This window comes from Carassius gibelio, chromosome A23, assembly GCF_023724105.1.
Source record: "Carassius gibelio isolate Cgi1373 ecotype wild population from Czech Republic chromosome A23, carGib1.2-hapl.c, whole genome shotgun sequence".
Classification (NCBI taxonomy): Eukaryota; Metazoa; Chordata; class Actinopteri; order Cypriniformes; family Cyprinidae; genus Carassius; species Carassius gibelio.
The window spans coordinates 1,985,302-2,004,702 of record NC_068393.1 but is presented as its reverse complement, the minus strand read 5'-3'; the positions used below and the strand labels follow the sequence as shown (position 1 = coordinate 2,004,702).

Below are 19,401 nucleotides of genomic sequence, written 5' to 3'. Positions count from 1 at the left end.
AGAAGCCCATATTCAGCCTGTTGACTTCGAGTCTGCTGTATCCCTGCCATTCAACTGTATGGTGAGAAGTGTTCGCTCCTTCCACTGCATGGGAACTGTATACTTGCCTGAAACATCCATTCTGTCCGTCTCAGAAGAAGCCCCATTCAGCCTGTTGACTTCGAGTCTGCTGTATCCCTGCTATTCGCCTGTATTGTGAGAAGTATTCGTTCCTTCCAATGCATGTGAACTGTATACTTGCCTGAAACATCCATTCTGTCTGTCTCAGAAGAAGCCCCATTCAGCCTGTTGACTTCGAGTCTGCTGTATCCCTGCCATTCAACTGTATGGTGAGAAGTGTTCGCTCCTTCCAATGCATGTGAACTGTATACTTGCCTGAAACATCCATTCTGTCTGTCTCAGAAGAAGCCCCATTCAGCCTGTTGACTTCGAGCCTGCTGTATCCCTGCTACTCATCTGTATGAGGAAGCCCCATTCAGCCTGTTGACTTCGAGTCTGCTGTATCCCTGCTATTCATCCGTATTGTGAGAAGTGTTCGTTCCTTCCAACGCATGTGAACTGTATACTTTGTCTGAAGCATCCATTCTGTCTGTTTCAGTAGAAACCCTGCACAGCCTGTTGACTTAGAGTTTGTTGCATCCTTGTGGCCCACCTGTGCTGAGAGAGGTGACTGTCCTTTGTCACGAACGTGAGAGGGGCACGCTTTGTCTGGAATATCCACTCTGACGGTGTCAGGAGAAGCCACCTTACTGAAGACCGTGCACCTGCCGTATACGTACTTGACTGATATCATTCGCCTCAAATTCCGTACCTGTGGAAGAAGGAAGGAAGGCTGGAATTACATACTTACCGGAGGAGACTTACCGGACCCCTCACTTGCCAAACACATCCCCACCTCAAGGCTGTGTATCTGCCGTGTACGGACCTGACCGATATCCATCCGTCCCAAATTCTGCATCTGTGAAGAAGGGAAGGGAGTTTGGAAGTATTTAATTACCAGAGGAGACTTACCAGACTGCGGGCTTGCCGATTGTATTCCCACCTGTGAAATACCTACTTGACCACCCATCTGTCCATCTATTGCGGGGCCCGCACAGAGGAAGAGGGCGGGAGAGTCCCCGGTCGCTGCATTGTTTACCTTCAAGCCCTGAGGGTAACAAAGAAGATTTTAGTTTAGGATTCCCAATTTGTTTTTACTTCAAAATAAAACTTGTTAAATTTATTCTCTGTCTCCGACTCTTCCCTCTGATACGCTCCTCGAGGTGGTCCTGGTTTAGGGGAGGGCGCAGTCCAGCTTGGCCCCCCTGACCTGTGACAGATTGGCGTAGTCGGCAGGGTACTACCTCGAGTTGAGCGACCAGAGGTCGAGATGGCAGAAGAGGAAGTGCTTGGGGCACGGCAACCCGTCGTGCCAATCTTTATGGGGGCTCCGTGGGCTCCGAAGTATGGAGGCCCGGGATCCGAAATGAGCTTGTCGATGTGGAAGGTACAGGTGGAGTACCTGGCAGGGCTCCAAGGTCTGAGTGCCCCGCAGCAGGTTCAGTTTGTTTTAAACTCTTTGGAAGGGGAAGCGAGGAGAGAAGTTCAGGCAGCACCGGCAGCAACTCGAGCGACTGTCCAGGCCATTTTTGACTTCCTCACGGGACAATATGGAGACACCACCCCGGTAGCTGTTCTGAGGACGCAATTTTTCAATTCTCGGCAAGGCCCTCGGCAATCTGTTCGGGCATTTACCCTACAATTACGGGAACAGTTTTCTAGACTTACAGGGAGACAGGATCATGGCCTGGGGGGCGAAGAGGTTTTACTACGAGATCAGTTTTTAGTGGGGCTGCGGGAAGGCCCTGTGCGTCAGAGCCTGCGGGTGCAATTTCGACGAACCCCGAACCTGACCTTTGAAGAGCTTCGACAAGAAGCACTGGCCCTTGAGTGTGACCACATGGAGAATGTAGATCCTCCCAGCTGCCTAGCCACGAATGTTGTTAGCACCCCTTCGACTACTACGACATCTGACTGGAAGCAGGCCCTCCGGGAAGAGTTGAAGAGAGATGTGCGGGAACAAATGTCTGACCTATCTAAATCTTTTATGGAGGAGCTTCGGCGAGAGCGCCTCCAGTTGTCCTCTTTACCGCGGGAGCGGGCTTACTCTGATGGGAACCGTCCTCCCGACCGCCGTCCATCCCGACCTTCTGGCTCGCGATTTCAGTGGGATGAGCGTGGGCGTCCCATCTGCAACGGCTGTGGAGAGCCGGGACATTACTTCCGTCAGTGTCCTGCTCGACGTGCATCGCAAGGGGGTTTTTAGAGTTTCCGGCCACTGTGGGTCAAGTGGTCGGGACCCCCTTATCAGACCCCTCTCTGCCTACAACTTCTAGGAGCCGCCTGGTGGGCTGTTGCCCAGTGGTGGTGGTTCAGGTCAATGACCAGAAAGTGCAGTGCCTCTTGGATACAGGCTCCCAAGTGACCCTATTCACCGAAAGCTTGGCCCATGAGTTGTTTGGCACCGAAGGTCGTCCACCTGCGGAAGCCCCCTGGTTGACGCTACGTGGGGCGAATGGTCTTGACATCCCGTATGTGGGATACCTTGTGACTGATCTAAAGATTCAGGGAGTAGTGGTGCCACAGAAAGGAGTGGTGGTCGTACGAGACACATGCCTGGGGTCTCATCGTGCCCTGATTGGGATGAACGTCATTTCGGACTGTTGGGAGGAGCTGTTCCGAAGTAGACCGGCTCGAACAGCTGCAACATCAGCCGGGCAGGAGTGGGACCGCATCAGGGCCGACTGCCGTCGAGTATGTCTGGCCGAACAACAGGGGGATCGGGAAAGCACGGGAAGAGTAGCCTGCCGTTACGCCTTGTCCATTCCAGCTCAGAGTGAGGCTTTGGTCGGGGTCAGGTTGCCTCCTCGACTTTATAGTCCGGAAGATTGGGTCATGGTGGAACCCCATGAGGATGGTCCCAAGGTGGAAGTTGCTCGAGGATTGGCGACTGTTCAGGGGGGCCGGGTCTCAGTGCGAGTCAGGAACATGAATCCTTTCCCTGTTCACTTGTATCGTCACCAGCGTTTGGCCCGGGTGACCTCAGTGAGGCCCCAGCAGGTTCGTGAACAGGGTGAAGTCAACTTCAATCGGGTAGGCCCGACAGTGGTAGAGGTGGCCCTGACACGAGCAGGTTCGGGGGTGGGAGAGATAGGAGGAGGGTTGCCTACCCACCTGATGGGGGAGTCTTTACGGGGTGAAGGACTAGGAGAAGAGCAATTGGGACAACTCCAAGAGTTCTTGATGGAATGGCAGCACTTGTTTTCCACTCACGATGAGGATTACGGCCGCACGGATGTGGTGCGACATCAAATCCCAACTGGGGATGCTGCACCCAGCCGAGAGCGCTATCGACCCGTGCCCCCGACCTTGTATTCAGAGGTCCGCACCCTTTTGCGAGGGATGCTTGACAAGGGGATTATTCGAGAGAGCAGTAGCCCTTGGGCTGCCCCGATAGTACTGGTTCGAAAGAAAACTGGTTCCTGGAGGTTTTGTGTGGATTACCGCAGGCTGAATCAAGTCACCAAAAGGGATGCTTTCCCGTTGCCTCGAGTTGAAGACTCTCTCACGAGCCTCACACAAGCCACCTGGTATTCCACCCTTGACTTGGCCAGCGGTTACTGGCAGGTGCAGATGGACGAGCATGACCGGGAGAAGACTGCATTCACTACCCCCTTTGGCCTATATGAATGGGACCGGATGCCGTTTGGCCTTTGCAACGCCCCAGCCACGTTCCAACGGCTGATGCAGCGTTGTTTAGGCAACCAACTGATGGATTCCACCCTCGTCTATCTAGACGACGTCATTGTCTACTCCCCAGATTTCAAGTCCCATCTCGAGCACCTAGAGCAAGTCTTCCGTTCCCTAGAGCGATATGGGTTGAAGCTCCAGCCAGACAAGTGCCAGCTCTTCCGCAAAGAGGTTAAATTCTTGGGGCATGTGGTGAGTGCAGCGGGGATTTCAGTTGATCCCGAGAAGGTGGTGGCAGTGCAGGAGTGGGCTGCGCCCAAGACGGTGCGCCAGGTTCGTTCATTCCTGGGCTTCGTGGGTTACTATAGGCGATTCATTAAGGATTTCTCTAAAATCGCTAGGCCGATCAACCAGTTGCTGGGAGGTATGGGACGAGTTCGTGGCCGAGGGTCCCCTTCGATCCAATGGGATCCGGCCTGTGAAGCTGCCTTCCAGAAACTCAAGCAGGAACTACTACAGGCCCCGATCCTAGCCTACGCTGACTTCACACAACCCTTCATCCTGTATACCGATGCTAGCCACCTGGGCTTGGGGGCTGTCTTGGCCCAGAAGCAACAGGGAGAGGAAAAGGTAATCGCCTATGCAAGCCGAAGTTTACATCCAACGGAGAAGAACGACGCCAATTACAGTTCTTTTAAGCTTGAGTTACTGGCAGTGAAGTGGGCGTTGTGTGAAAAGTTCAAGGATTACTTGTGGGGAGCCAAGGTACGGGTCGTCACGGACAATAACCCGTTGGTTCATTTGCAGACTGCTAAACTGGGGGCGGTGGAACAACGCTGGGTGGCCCAACTGGCCAATTTTGATTATCAGCTCCAGTACCGGCCAGGGAGAGAACACACTAATGCCGATGTACTATCAAGGTTACCCGGCGAAGGATCGGCAGGTCAGGTACCAGCACCAGAAGCGGGGTCCGATGAGGGACTGATGGTGGGAGTTGTAGAGGCACCAGGGCAAGTATCGGAGGAACCCCCCCCTTGTTGGGGGTGGGACCCACAGCGATGGAGGCGGTGGCAGGGCGAAGACGGAGATGTAGCGTTGGTTCGAACGTGGCTAGAACAGAAGGCCTGGCCTGAGGGTGTGGAACGCCGGACTCAGACTCGGATTGTGCGGGGCCTGCTGGGACAGAGGGGGAGACTCTATTTGAAGGAAGGTGTGCTCTGTAGGGCCCTCCAGGACCCAGGTCGGGGCGATGAGGTCTGTCAAATCGTGGTCCCTGAAGGGCGTTGTCAGGCTTTATTGGAGGCATATCACACCAAGATGGGACATCAGGGGCAGGAGAGGACATTGGCACTGGTGAGGCGACACTTCTACTGGCCCGGAATGGAGGGTGCCACGAGGACTTACCTTCAGAGGTGCCCACGCTGCACGTTGTTTAAGACCAAGAAGGACGTACGGGCACCGCTGGTTCCGATGCAGGCCAAGGCACCGCTACATATGGTGGCCATGGATTATCTGACTTTGGGACGGCCAGTGGATCGGATCCAGAACATCCTTGTGGTAACCGATCTGTTTACTAAGTATGCTTGGGCCATCCCAACTGTGGACCAAACCGCCATTACGACTGCCAACGCCCTTTGGAGGTATGTGATCCAACCATTTGGATGCCCTGAAATTTTCCACTCAGACCAAGGAACCAACTTTGAGTCCAGGGTGATCCATGAGCTGTGCCAACTGTACGGATGCAAGAAGACCCATACGACTCCCTATCACCCCCAAGGGAACGGGGGGTGTGAGAGGTTTAATCAGACCTTGCTGAGTTTATTAGGAACCTTAGAGGAGGAACAGCAAGGCCATTGGGTCGACAGACTCCCGGCGATGGTACAGGCCTATAACAACAGTGTACACAGTACCACTGGTTACGCCCCCACCTACCTGATGTTCGGCAGACATGTGAGACTTCCGATGGATATGCTTCTGGGGACCACTGCAGGGGAAGAGGGAGGTAGTTTGACAGATTGGGTGACGGGACATCATCAACGCCTCCAGTCGGCATACGAACGAGTCTCGGGCCGGATTAACCGAGCAGCGTTGAAGAACAAGAGGTTGTATGACCGGACGGCTCGAGAGGCACCGTTACTACCAGGGGAGAGGGTGCTGGTGCGGGATAATCGCCGACAAGGGAAGGGAAAATTGAGTGACCGGTGGGAGGCTCAGCCGTTTGTCGTTTTGCGACAGCCACACCCAGACCAACCCGTATATGCATTGCGGCCAGAAGGAAAGGCGGGCCCCGAACGGGTGTTACATCGAAATTTGATCCGCCCTTGCCCAAACTACCCAAAACGTGTTGTAGAGAATCCACCGGTTGAAACGTCCGGGATGCCCCCGCTGGTAGGATGGGCGGTGATTCCAGGAGGCCTGGGCCTAGGGCTACGACCTGAAGCACCCATTTCCCCACCTCGACGGTCCCAGCGTGAGAATCGAGGTCAGCCTCCAGCTAGGTTTGGAGACTGGGTGTCTGGAGACCGTTCTCGGGACTAGAACGGTTTGGCGGGGGGGTATGTCACAGTGTGACAAATGGCGTGTGGAACTTATTCGCGCTGAAGCAGTGTTCCCGGGGGAACGCTTTGAGTGTAACTCTGTTCCCAGGCCTGTGTGTGTGTTTGTTGCTGTGACAACCCCAAATGATGGATTGGCAACAGGTGTGGGGGATTTACTCAGAGTTTGCGTGAGGCCTCATCAACAGTGGAGAGGATAAAAAGCAAGAGAGAGAGGTGGTGCGTGTGGTTTTTCTCCCTTGTGAAAAGTCGTTTTATTGGGTGGTAATAGTGGCTGGAGGACGGGTGAATGAAGTGGAAAGTGTTGCTTTGCTGAGGGATTCGAGGACAACAGAAGGAGAGTGAAATACCCTGTTTGCATTGGAGAGGAGCTAAGTAACTGAGAACTGAGTCTTGTAATTGCACACGTTTGACACTGAATTGGATGTGGTTTGGAGTGTTTGGATCACGATCATAAATATCACTGAGTGGATTGTATTGATTCATTACCGATCTCTTACCTCTCCCTCCTCTATAAATGGTGATGTGAACTCTGCCTGTGACTGTGAAGAAAAACATCTCAGAACATCCTCCGTGGCAGTGAGGATTGCGCCCTCCCCCTTCCCTTCGGACAGAAACCCGAATGTGAGTGCTGGCTTTAAATTGCACGTCGTGAAGTGAGTTTGCAGTGGCTAAAATTGATGTTTCCCCCCACAATATATGTTTGAAGTGGAATTGTCGTGTGTGTGTGTAAGCTACATTCCTGTTTGCCATGCACTCTCTATGTGTCATGAGGGCTGACTGTCAATAGTAAGAGTCCTGCGACACTGATTTGTTCCAACTGTCTGGATGTTGAGGATTTATCATCTGGGATGTGAATTAACCCCTCTGTTGTGCTAATAGGAGAAGAGATGCCCTGTTGAAATATTTACTATCTGCCTCAGAAAAGCTCTGTGCAACCTGTTGACTTCGAGTCTGCTGTATTCCTGCCATTCAACTGTATGGTGAGAGGTGTTCGCTCCTTCCAATACATGTGAATTGTATACTTGCCTGAAACATCCAGTCTGTCCGTCTCAGAAGAAGCCCCATTCAGCCTGTTGACTTCGAGTCTGCTGTATCCCTGCTATTTGTCTGTATTGTGAGAAGTGTTCGTTCCTTCCAATGCATGTGAACTGTATACTTGCCTGAAACATCCATTCTGTCTGTCTCAGAAGAAGCCCCATTCAGCCTGTTGACTTCGAGTCTGCTGTATCCCTGCCATTCAACTGTATGGTGAGAGGTGTTCGCTCCTTCCAATACATGTGAATTGTATACTTGCCTGAAACATCCATTCTGTCTGTCTCAGAAGAAGCCCCATTCAGCCTGTTGACTTCGAGTCTGCTGTATCCCTGCCATTCAACTGTATGAAGAAGCCCATATTCAGCCTGTTGACTTCGAGTCTGCTGTATCCCTGCCATTCAACTGTATGGTGAGAAGTGTTCGCTCCTTCCACTGCATGGGAACTGTATACTTGCCTGAAACATCCATTCTGTCCGTCTCAGAAGAAGCCCCATTCAGCCTGTTGACTTCGAGTCTGCTGTATCCCTGCCATTCAACTGTATGGTGAGAGGTGTTCGCTCCTTCCAATACATGTGAATTGTATACTTGCCTGAAACATCCATTCTGTCTGTCTCAGAAGAAGCCCCATTCAGCCTGTTGACTTCGAGTCTGCTGTATCCCTGCCATTCAACTGTATGAAGAAGCCCATATTCAGCCTGTTGACTTCGAGTCTGCTGTATCCCTGCCATTCAACTGTATGGTGAGAAGTGTTCGCTCCTTCCACTGCATGGGAACTGTATACTTGCCTGAAACATCCATTCTGTCCGTCTCAGAAGAAGCCCCATTCAGCCTGTTGACTTCGAGTCTGCTGTATCCCTGCTATTCGCCTGTATTGTGAGAAGTATTCGTTCCTTCCAATGCATGTGAACTGTATACTTGCCTGAAACATCCATTCTGTCTGTCTCAGAAGAAGCCCCATTCAGCCTGTTGACTTCGAGTCTGCTGTATCCCTGCCATTCAACTGTATGGTGAGAAGTGTTCGCTCCTTCCAATGCATGTGAACTGTATACTTGCCTGAAACATCCATTCTGTCTGTCTCAGAAGAAGCCCCATTCAGCCTGTTGACTTCGAGCCTGCTGTATCCCTGCTACTCATCTGTATGAGGAAGCCCCATTCAGCCTGTTGACTTCGAGTCTGCTGTATCCCTGCTATTCATCCGTATTGTGAGAAGTGTTCGTTCCTTCCAACGCATGTGAACTGTATACTTTGTCTGAAGCATCCATTCTGTCTGTTTCAGTAGAAACCCTGCACAGCCTGTTGACTTAGAGTTTGTTGCATCCTTGTGGCCCACCTGTGCTGAGAGAGGTGACTGTCCTTTGTCACGAACGTGAGAGGGGCACGCTTTGTCTGGAATATCCACTCTGACGGTGTCAGGAGAAGCCACCTTACTGAAGACCGTGCACCTGCCGTATACGTACTTGACTGATATCATTCGCCTCAAATTCCGTACCTGTGGAAGAAGGAAGGAAGGCTGGAATTACATACTTACCGGAGGAGACTTACCGGACCCCTCACTTGCCAAACACATCCCCACCTCAAGGCTGTGTATCTGCCGTGTACGGACCTGACCGATATCCATCCGTCCCAAATTCTGCATCTGTGAAGAAGGGAAGGGAGTTTGGAAGTATTTAATTACCAGAGGAGACTTACCAGACTGCGGGCTTGCCGATTGTATTCCCACCTGTGAAATACCTACTTGACCACCCATCTGTCCATCTATTGCGGGGCCCGCACAGAGGAAGAGGGCGGGAGAGTCCCCGGTCGCTGCATTGTTTACCTTCAAGCCCTGAGGGTAACAAAGAAGATTTTAGTTTAGGATTCCCAATTTGTTTTTACTTCAAAATAAAACTTGTTAAATTTATTCTCTGTCTCCGACTCTTCCCTCTGATACGCTCCTCGAGGTGGTCCTGGTTTAGGGGAGGGCGCAGTCCAGCTTGGCCCCCCTGACCTGTGACATTAGCCAAAAGGCCGAGAAGCGATGCTGCTAAGACGCAGCAGGGAGGAAGCCGGACACGGCGATGCCCATCTCGGCTTTGGTAAGTTTTGGGAGACCTAAAAACGCTGGGGGATGGTACCCTGATAGCACACATACATCTAGGAGATGTCTATTTGACTTATGAATTTACATCTGCAAGATGTAGTTTTAAGGCTGTTTGCTCATCTGCAATACGTCTATTGGACGTCTTCTTTTAGCAGTGTTTGGAAGGTTACTTTGGAAATGTAATAGGTTACAGATTACAAGTTACCCTGTTTAAAATGTTATAGTAGTATAACTTTTTCAATTACTTTATTAAAGTAATGTAACTAATTACTTTTGAGTACTTTTAGATTACTTTTCTAAATTTGTGAAAATTAAATAATAATAAATAAAAACATATACATCAACTCAAATACAGTTATCTAATAAGCATGTGTCATTCCTGTATAATAAACTCCTGAAACATTGGTGTTTTTTTAAACTGCTGTCTCTTTGTATATGATATGATAGGTAAAATGCATGACGTGACACAGAGCAGTTCTAGAAATGATGTTTATGTGCTCATGCACTCCTATATTGAGGCTGACAACACTGCAAGCTTCAGTAGGCCTATTTGTATTAAATGAAACTGCATGTTTTTGCCATTAATTTACAGGAAGGGCGGACTGGGAAAAAAAAAAATTCTGTTAAAATTCTGGAAATTATTAGGGCGTATGTCTCAGAATAGTCAGTGCAATTTGGGAAAGAAATCAGTGAAATCTGTATGTGGATGTGTGTAAATATTCAAATGTAATTGCCTTTGTAATCGTTAAAAATTTCATAAGTAACTTTAATTTAATTACTAATTTTTTCTTCGTAACTGTAACTAATTACAGTTACATTCATTTTGTAATTAAATTACGTAATGCTGTTACATGTAACTAGTTACTCCCCAACACTGCCTTTTAGATGTCAGATAGATGTCAATTAGATGTCTTTTAGATGTTTATGATTTAGAAGGTATATAAAACTGACATCTGAAAGGCGTATGTCAGACGTTTGTAGATGGCAGATGCTTTCCAGATCAACAGTTCTTTAACAGACATCTTGCAGACGTAAGTGTGCTATCTGGGTAGTACCCTCCCCTGTCTACAACGTCACCGGGCCTCGTCCCGATCGGCCTGACGGAAAGTACGGCATGGCTCGTAACTCCCAAACGGTTGGTCGCAGAGCCACGTGCCTTATGTCACCGGAATCCTTGGCTCGAGCCGAACGAGACGCAGGTCTCAGATTGGCCCGTCGCTCTGACGAAATTTTCGGGTATTTTGGATTTTGTCGAAAACCTTCTTTTGCAACCTGGCGCCAGGTATTTGGCCCAGTCCCACCCAAATCAGCACAGAAAGCTTCTCTGGAGTCTGAGTGTCAATAATCATCCAAAAATAGAGGAAATTTCCATTCACCTTGGCGAGGGGACCTCAAAACGTGCTAAGGTGGCGTGTCCGAGGTGGCTCGAATGGCTATAACTCCAGGAAGGAGTGAGATCCCTTCACCCAAATCGGCACACCTGTGCAGGGGCTCAGTCCGAGGCCAGGTGAAAAAGGGCGCGGCGACAGGCCACTAGGTGTCGCTGTAAGCGACAACAAAATTAATACGAATCGAAAAAAAGGACAACCAAACAACATGGAGACAGTTACAGCTAGGCTGCAGTCAGTCCAATCTACTTTCAAAGTAAGGTCTGCGCTATGTTCGAACTAAACTACCCACCAGGGTCCGATTTTTCAAGAGCGCAAGTGACTTTGTTTCACAGGCGCACAACACATATCTCGCATGTGACAGAACTCCCCATTCTGAAAGGAAAATAAATAAAAAACTGTAAAAACCTCTTCTGCTTTGTTTCACCAACAATTTCAGGGGAGAGCGCGAACGCAGTCCCCCACTACCATAAATTATGCAGTCGAGATTCCCGCATTTGGGGAATTCGCAGGGGTCAGCATGGCCGGAGTGCAATGGACAAGCCTCGCCCTGGGTGAACCGCCTTCTTGATCATGGTGTCTCCCCTGCCAGGTAAGTATGAAGGCCCAGGCGGTCAGCCAGAGGTCTGATTTGCATCTCTACCATCCTCACCAACGGTTAGCCCTCCGCCCCCCCTCCAGGAAAGGAAGGACGGGTGCCTTCCGTTACTGGCCTGGAAACTGCCAAGCTCATGGGCCGGTGCTTCCCAACGCCAGTTTTAGATGACTCTCTTTAAACAAACACACCTGATTCGATGCGTCACCTCGTCTGTGAAAGACTTCAAGACCTCAGGTGGGTGCATCGTTAGTGGAAGAGTCCAAGACCCCAGGTGGACACATCAGGAAAAAAGTTTGCAATAAACCACAGCATCTGCAATGGCAGCTCTCATTCCTTGTTCTGCTATTCGACACAATAAATGGCAATCCCCAAAAAGGGAAAGCACACCGTTCCTGGAGACACTGCAATACCAGGCCGATGCATGGAGTGGACGGAGCAAGCCCCGGCTCCAGCTCCGTGATCTAAAAATCCATTTAATATGTAGTCCCCGGAGGAGGACGTATCAGATATTAAACTGATAAGAACAGATTTTTTTTTTTTTTTTTTTTTTTTTTATTTACCAATCCATTCATTACAACAGTCTGGAAAACATTACAACAAAAATTACATTTCTTTTACCATTTCCTTATACACACTGATAAGATAAAAAGGTTATACACCAAAAGAATAGAAAAAACCAGAACAAAACAACACCAAAAAAACCCAAAAGGCAACATAACATGAAATCCTTATTCCCGTTACCCCACACCCACTCTTGGTAACCCTCCCCATATCCTCCTGGTTTCTTCCTCCCCATAACACTCTTTAAACATTTTTACCTCGGTTACTATTTTCCCAAGTAAGCGACAAAATAACCTTTCTGGAAACATACGAGGCAACTGCTTTTTCAAGCACGTTGTTCTCCACTCCCACAAAATGTATTTAGCTTCTGAAATTACCACCCACACCACTCTCCTGCGATCTTTTTCCAAATCCTTTAAACCCTCACCCTTCACTACTAGCTCTCTCTTAATAGAAGGCCCCCTCCAATCCTTCCACCACAACTTTACAGAATGCCAGAGAGCTGCAGCTCCCGGGCAAGACCACAAACTGTGCTCAATTGTTTCCTCCTGTCCACAGCCCACTGGACACAACGGTGACCTTCCCTGCCCATGTCTGTACATACGCTCTCTTACAGGCAAACGGCCTAGAACTGTCAACCAGTTCAGATCCTTGCAGGCGCCCACCAAGTATGAGGGTTGCAAGATAGACAAATCCACCCCATCGTGCAGAGTAGCCTTCTCTGCCCCTTCAACCAACCCATCCCTTAGTCTGCAGTACAGTTTTCTATGGTCTAAAATCACTGACTGCTCTAAACACCAGGGTTTTTGCACCACAAGATCCACCACTTTCTGGTATTGTTCTGGCCTTTCCATTGACCAAGGCATCGTTCCATTCCATGGAATCATGGACCTCAATGGAAACCCCAACCAAAACCTGGCAAGGCACCCTGCCTTGTGCACTACAGTCTGGGGTACTAAACCTGCTGCAAAGGAGGAAAAAAGGGCCTCCATTTTTAAAGGTATGCAAGGCACACCTCTTCCCCCCTCTTTTAGGTGACGGTACATATGGGTTCTGGCTACCAACTCTGTACCATTCCTCCAGAGGAAGGAGAAAACCAACCTCTCCAGTTTCCTACCATACCAAAAAGGAATTGGGAATATGTACGCCAGGTGGTTCAGGCTAGGGAGGAGATCCGCCTTCACCACCTCCAACCTACCCCAGAGTGACAGCCTCCTTGCATTCCACCTAGCTACCTTTGCCTGTACAACCTTAAACCTAGCCCCCCAATTTTCTTGTGCACTATTTCTCCTGAAAAATCGAATGCCCAGAATCTTCATCCCATCAGGACACAGGCTGTATCCACCTGGCACACTTGTTCTCCCTGCCCACTGTCCTAAAAACATTGCAGAAGATTTACTCACATTTACCCGAGCTCCTGAAACCTCACAAAACCGCTGCAGGATCCTGTCTGCCACCACAAAATCCAGCTCCGAAGTCAGGAACAGTGTCATATCATCAGCATATGCTGCCACCTTTGCCCTTGTCCCCCTACCACCAGGCAAATGCACACCCGTCAAGGACGGGGCCGCTCGTAGTGCCGCCACAAGGGGCTCCAGTGACAGAATGTAGAGCAGGGGGGACAAGGGACACCCCTGCCTTACCCCTCCCTGCTGCTCGACTAACTCTGAGTAAAATCCATTCACCCCAACTCTACTCATCGCTCGGGTGTACAGCAACTTTACCCAGGCCCTGAAAACTGGACCAAACCTTAATCGCTCCAGGACTGACATTAGAAAGGCATGATTTACCCTATCAAATGCCTTCTCCTGGTCCAAACTTAAGATAGCTAAAGGTAGCTGCCGTTGTTCTGCCCAGCTGATGATGTCCCTCACCAAGGCTAAATTCAAACTACTTGACCTGCCTGGCACCCCACAAGTCTGATCCGGCTGAACCACTGTACCCACCACTCTTTTAAGCCTTTCAGTTATGACCTTTGCTAATACTTTATAATCTGTTGAGAGTAGAGTTATTGGCCTCCAATTTGCTAGGTCCTCCTTCTTTCCTTTCTTATAAAGGAGAGTCACAAGACCTGTCCTCATAGTAGCCGGCAGTTCTCCCTTATTCAGGCTCTCCTGATATACCTCGACCAACTCTGCCCCTATCAAAGGCCAAAAGGCTCTATAAAACTCTACTGGAAGGCCATCATTTCCAGGAACCGTATCCTTTTTGAATGAGTACAAAGCTGACTCTACCTCCTGAAGAGTTAAAGATTTCTCCAACGCAGCACTCTCCTCTTCATCCAAAACATCTATCAACCCCTCCAGAAAACCCCTAGAAGCTGGATTTAAAGAACCCCTACTGCTAAAAAGCCCCCTGTAGAAACCAGCAGCTATCTGCAACATTCCCTCTACAGAGTATTCTACTCCCTCCCTTCCTTGTAGGCCCTCAATACAGCTGCGCTGCTGCTGTCTCCGTACTGTGGAAAAGAAATAACTAGTTGGTTTCTCGTCCAATAGACGTTTCTGGGTTCTTGACCACAACAGGAAGGTTTTAGCCTCCCCCCAGTAAAAGTCTTTTATGACTCCCTGTAGAAAACTGGCTCTGTTCCACCCTTCAGCAGTACTCAATGCTCCCTCAGACCACAAGGTTTGCAACTCCTCCGACCATTTTCGGACCTGAGCACGTTTGCGCTCTGCTTTTGCAATCCCCCAGCAATGGCAAAAGAGAGAAACTCTCTCCTTCACTCCCTCCCACCAAGCTGCTTGTGAATCAAACAGACCCCTCAAGTTTTTCCAACCGGCTATCAACCTTTGAAGTACTTCGTAAAAAGTTATATCTTTTAAATAGGAGGTATTGAATCTCCAGACTCCCCTGCCTCTCTTCAAACCCCCTACCTCTACCCTAACTCCTACCAAACAGTGATCTGTGCACCACATAGGCTGTTGGATGTAGTTTATGACCTTCATATGGTCAGGTAAAAAAACGTAATCCAGGCGTGATGCCTCCTGCCTATTATTTCTCCATGTATAGGTTGGTTCTAAACCACCCGCTAACCTAAATGAATCCCGAAGAGAAAAATTGGTCACCAGCTGCGCTAAGTCCTTTCCAGAAGCATTGTCTAGTGACACATTGAAATCCCCCCCTAAAACCACCAACCGGTTGGTAAAGAGGACGGGAGCTAGGTCATCTAGAAAACCCTCCCTTTCTCCTAACTTACTCGGTGCATAAACATTCACAAACCGAAAAGCCACCCCCCTCCATCTGACATCCGCCACTATCATCCTCCCCGGCCTAATCACATTAGTGGATTCAATCACAAACTCCCCTGAGTAAAACAAAATCCCCACCCCATCCGCCCTCACATTACCCACTCCCCAAACTGAAGGCCCCAGCCCCCATCCTGCAGAAAATAATTGTACATCACTGTACCTTTGTAAATGGCACTCTTGCAAAAATAAAACATCAAAAGGTAACCTTTTTAAAGAAATAAAGACTGCAGTCCGTCGCTGTAGCATTTTGATCCCTCTTACATTCAAAGTAGCCACTCTTACACAACCCATTAAAATAATTGCTAATTAATATAACACAAAACAAAAAATTTTCCTGAATAAAACCTTAGATACTCCCCTTCCTTCCTAATATCCCCTTTCCCCTCCCCTTTCTCTTTCTTGAGAGTACCTCAGCCCATTCCCCCACTTGTTTGTCTTCCTGCCCCTCGTCCTCCCTCTCTTCTAAACCTGCCCTCCCAGGTTTTCCCAAGACCACATGGCCCTTTTCACAAATTCCCCCCTCTTTTGCTCCACATCCGTTTTCCCCTTCAGCCTCCACTTCCACCCTCCCAAGGATCTCCTCTTCTTGGACCACTTTCTCCCAGTCCTGAACAGGAGCTAGCTCCTGTAAAAGAGCTGAGCTTAAAAGTCCTACCCTACTACACTTGCGCTCCCTTTCCTGGCTCTCGGTGTCCTCAGTGAGCCGCCGTCGACGTTGTCCTTGTGCTACCACCATCGGATCACTTGATACATCGTCCTGCTGAGGCGGATTCTCTCCTCCTACTGAAGCAGACTGCCCTTCCCTTAAGTCCATAGGCCTAGTTGCCAGATCTCTCTGAGACTCGAAGATCCCAGATAACACCTCTGTCACATCTATCTCTGACCATTCCTGGGATGGCGCCGATTGTCGCCCGCTGTCCTCATCTCTCACTTCCTCCCCGAAATTGCCCGGTACGTCACCCCTACCGCCTTTTGTTTCTCTTGCCCCCTGATCTGCACTCGAAGGTCCTGCTTCCTGGCTCTCCATCTCTGCAGGTAAGCTTGTAAGCAGGGATTCAAGATCTGCCTGCAGGTCCTGACCTTCTCTAAAGAGGCTGGCAAAGGATTTCTTTCTGGTTGGACATGCACGGAACAGATGGTCCACCCCACCACATAGGCTGCATCTTTTAGGTTCAGGGCAAGCTGAGGCAATGTGGTCAGTTGACTCACAAAAGCGACAACGTTGGCCAGTACAGTCAGTCTTAATGTGACCTCGAGCCCCACATCTTCTGCAATACAGCGGCTGCCCCGGATAATGGAGGAAGCCTCGGTTGGACCCGATGAAAAAGGACCCCGGGGGGTGGATAAGGCCCCCAGGTGATGCTGGATCAGCCCTTAGCTTGACTAAGTATCTCCTCTTACCATTCCAGATGCCATACTGGTCCTTCAGTCGTTCCCCCCCTTTCACAGCCTCACAGTACCTTGCCAGAAAAGATAGAACATCTCCATCCTCTACAAAGGGGTTGTAAAGGTGGATCACCAATGGTAAATAATCCTGTGCAAAGGCCGGATGAAGATGCAGACCCCTCAGCAAACGGTGATCTTTTTTCTTTTCCCACTCCTCAAAAAAGGCAACACAGTCTCTCAATTGAAAAAAGGTCAAGTCCATGAACCCAGAAGAGGAGAAATCCTGAAGACAAAAGATCAGGGACGCAGGAATTCCAAAAACTCCTCTTAACACCTCGACAACGACGAAATCCCGTCCAAACCTCTTCTTAATCTCCATTTCAGCTTCCTTCTTCACTTGAACTCTGACAGTATTTTTCAGCCGCACCATCGTGGTCGGCAACGGAATCTCTTCTCTTGAAGTGTCCATCTGGTAAGAACAGATACTACACTTGATCTTAGCCAAAAGGCCGAGAAGCGATGCTGCTAAGACGCAGCAGGGAGGAAGCCGGACACGGCGATGCCCATCTCGGCTTTGGTAAGTTTTGGGAGACCTAAAAACGCTGGGGGATGGTACCCTGATAGCACACATACATCTAGGAGACGTCTATTTGACATATGAATTTACATCTGCAAGATGTAGTTTTAAGGCTGTTTGCTCATCTGCAATACGTCTATTGGACGTCTCCTTTTAGCAGTGTTTGGAAGGTTACTTTGGAAATGTAATAGGTTACAGATTACAAGTTACCCTGTTTAAAATGTTATAGTAGTATAACTTTTTCAATTACTTTATTAAAGTAATGTAACTAATTACTTTTGAGTACTTTTAGATTACTTTTCTAAATTTGTGAAAATTAAATAATAATAAATAAAAACATATACATCAACTCAAATACAGTTATCTAATAAGCATGTGTCATTCCTGTATAATAAACTCCTGAAACATTGGTGTTTTTTTAAACTGCTGTCTCTTTGTATATGATATGATAGGTAAAATGCATGACGTGACACAGAGCAGTTCTAGAAATGATGTTTATGTGCTCATGCACTCCTATATTGAGGCGGCAGAGGCTGACAACACTGCAAGCTTCAGTAGGCCTATTTGTATTAAATGAAACTGCATGTTTTTGCCATTAATTTACAGGAAGGGCGGACTGGGAAAAAAAAAAATTCTGTTAAAATTCTGGAAATTATTAGGGCGTATGTCTCAGAATAGTCAGTGCAATTTGGGAAAGAAATCAGTGAAATCTGTATGTGGATGTGTGTAAATATTCAAATGTAATTGCCTTTGTAATCGTTAAAAATTTCATAAGTAACTTTAATTTAATTACTAATTTTTTCTTCGTAACTGTAACTAATTACAGTTACATTCATTTTGTAATTAAATTACGTAATGCTGTTACATGTAACTAGTTACTCCCCAACACTGCCTTTTAGATGTCAGATAGATGTCAATTAGATGTCTTTTAGATGTTTATGATTTAGAAGGTATATAAAACTGACATCTGAAAGGCGTATGTCAGACGTTTGTAGATGGCAGATGCTTTCCAGATCAACAGTTCTTTAACAGACATCTTGCAGACGTAAGTGTGCTATCTGGGTAGTACCCTCCCCTGTCTACAACGTCACCGGGCCTCGTCCCGATCGGCCTGACGGAAAGTACGGCATGGCTCGTAACTCCCAAACGGTTGGTCGCAGAGCCACGTGCCTTATGTCACCGGAATCCTTGGCTCGCGCCGAACGAGACGCAGGTCTCAGATTGGCCCGTCGCTCTGACGAAATTTTCGGGTATTTTGGATTTTGTCGAAAACCTTCTTTTGCAACCTGGCGCCAGGTATTTGGCCCAGTCCCACCCAAATCAGCACAGAAAGCTTCTCTGGAGTCTGAGTGTCAATAATCATCCAAAAATAGAGGAAATTTCCATTCACCTTGGCGAGGGGACCTCAAAACGTGCTAAGGTGGCGTGTCCGAGGTGGCTCGAATGGCTATAACTCCAGGAAGGAGTGAGATCCCTTCACCCAAATCGGCACACCTGTGCAGGGGCTCAGTCCGAGGCCAGGTGAAAAAGGGCGCGGCGACAGGCCACTAGGTGTCGCTGTAAGCGACAACAAAATTAATACGAATCGAAAAAAAGGACAACCAAACAACATGGAGACAGTTACAGCTAGGCTGCAGTCAGTCCAATCTACTTTCAAAGTAAGGTCTGCGCTATGTTCGAACTAAACTACCCACCAGGGTCCGATTTTTCAAGAGCGCAAGTGACTTTGTTTCACAGGCGCACAACACATATCTCGCATGTGACAGAACTCCCCATTCTGAAAGGAAAATAAATAAAAAACTGTAAAAACCTCTTCTGCTTTGTTTCACCAACAATTTCAGGGGAGAGCGCGAACGCAGTCCCCCACTACCATAAATTATGCAGTCGAGATTCCCGCATTTGGGGAATTCGCAGGGGTCAGCATGGCCGGAGTGCAATGGACAAGCCTCGCCCTGGGTGAACCGCCTTCTTGATCATGGTGTCTCCCCTGCCAGGTAAGTATGAAGGCCCAGGCGGTCAGCCAGAGGTGTGATTTGCATCTCTACCATCCTCACCAACGGTTAGCCCTCCGCCCCCCCTCCAGGAAAGGAAGGACGGGTGCCTTCCGTTACTGGCCTGGAAACTGCCAAGCTCATGGGCCGGTGCTTCCCAACGCCAGTTTTAGATGACTCTCTTTAAACAAACACACCTGATTCGATGCGTCACCTCGTCTGTGAAAGACTTCAAGACCTCAGGTGG

General features: G+C 48.8%; 1 protein-coding gene, 2 non-coding genes and 2 pseudogenes across 8 annotated transcripts in view; all 5 read right to left on the bottom strand.

Annotated features, from left to right (window-relative positions):
• LOC127944816 (uncharacterized) overlaps window positions 1-19,401 on the bottom strand; it is a 155,586-nt gene that overhangs the window by 88,974 nt on the left and 47,211 nt on the right. The gene's annotated exons all lie outside the window — the stretch shown is intronic.
• On the bottom strand, window positions 11,227-11,390 carry LOC127945363 (U1 spliceosomal RNA). The gene has a single exon (XR_008150698.1). It is a non-coding gene; the product is annotated as a U1 spliceosomal RNA (small nuclear RNA).
• On the bottom strand, window positions 11,765-11,980 carry LOC127945654 (uncharacterized; annotated as a pseudogene).
• Window positions 16,878-17,107, bottom strand: LOC127945673 (uncharacterized; annotated as a pseudogene).
• LOC127945362 (U1 spliceosomal RNA) lies at window positions 19,002-19,165 on the bottom strand. The gene has a single exon (XR_008150697.1). It is a non-coding gene; the product is annotated as a U1 spliceosomal RNA (small nuclear RNA).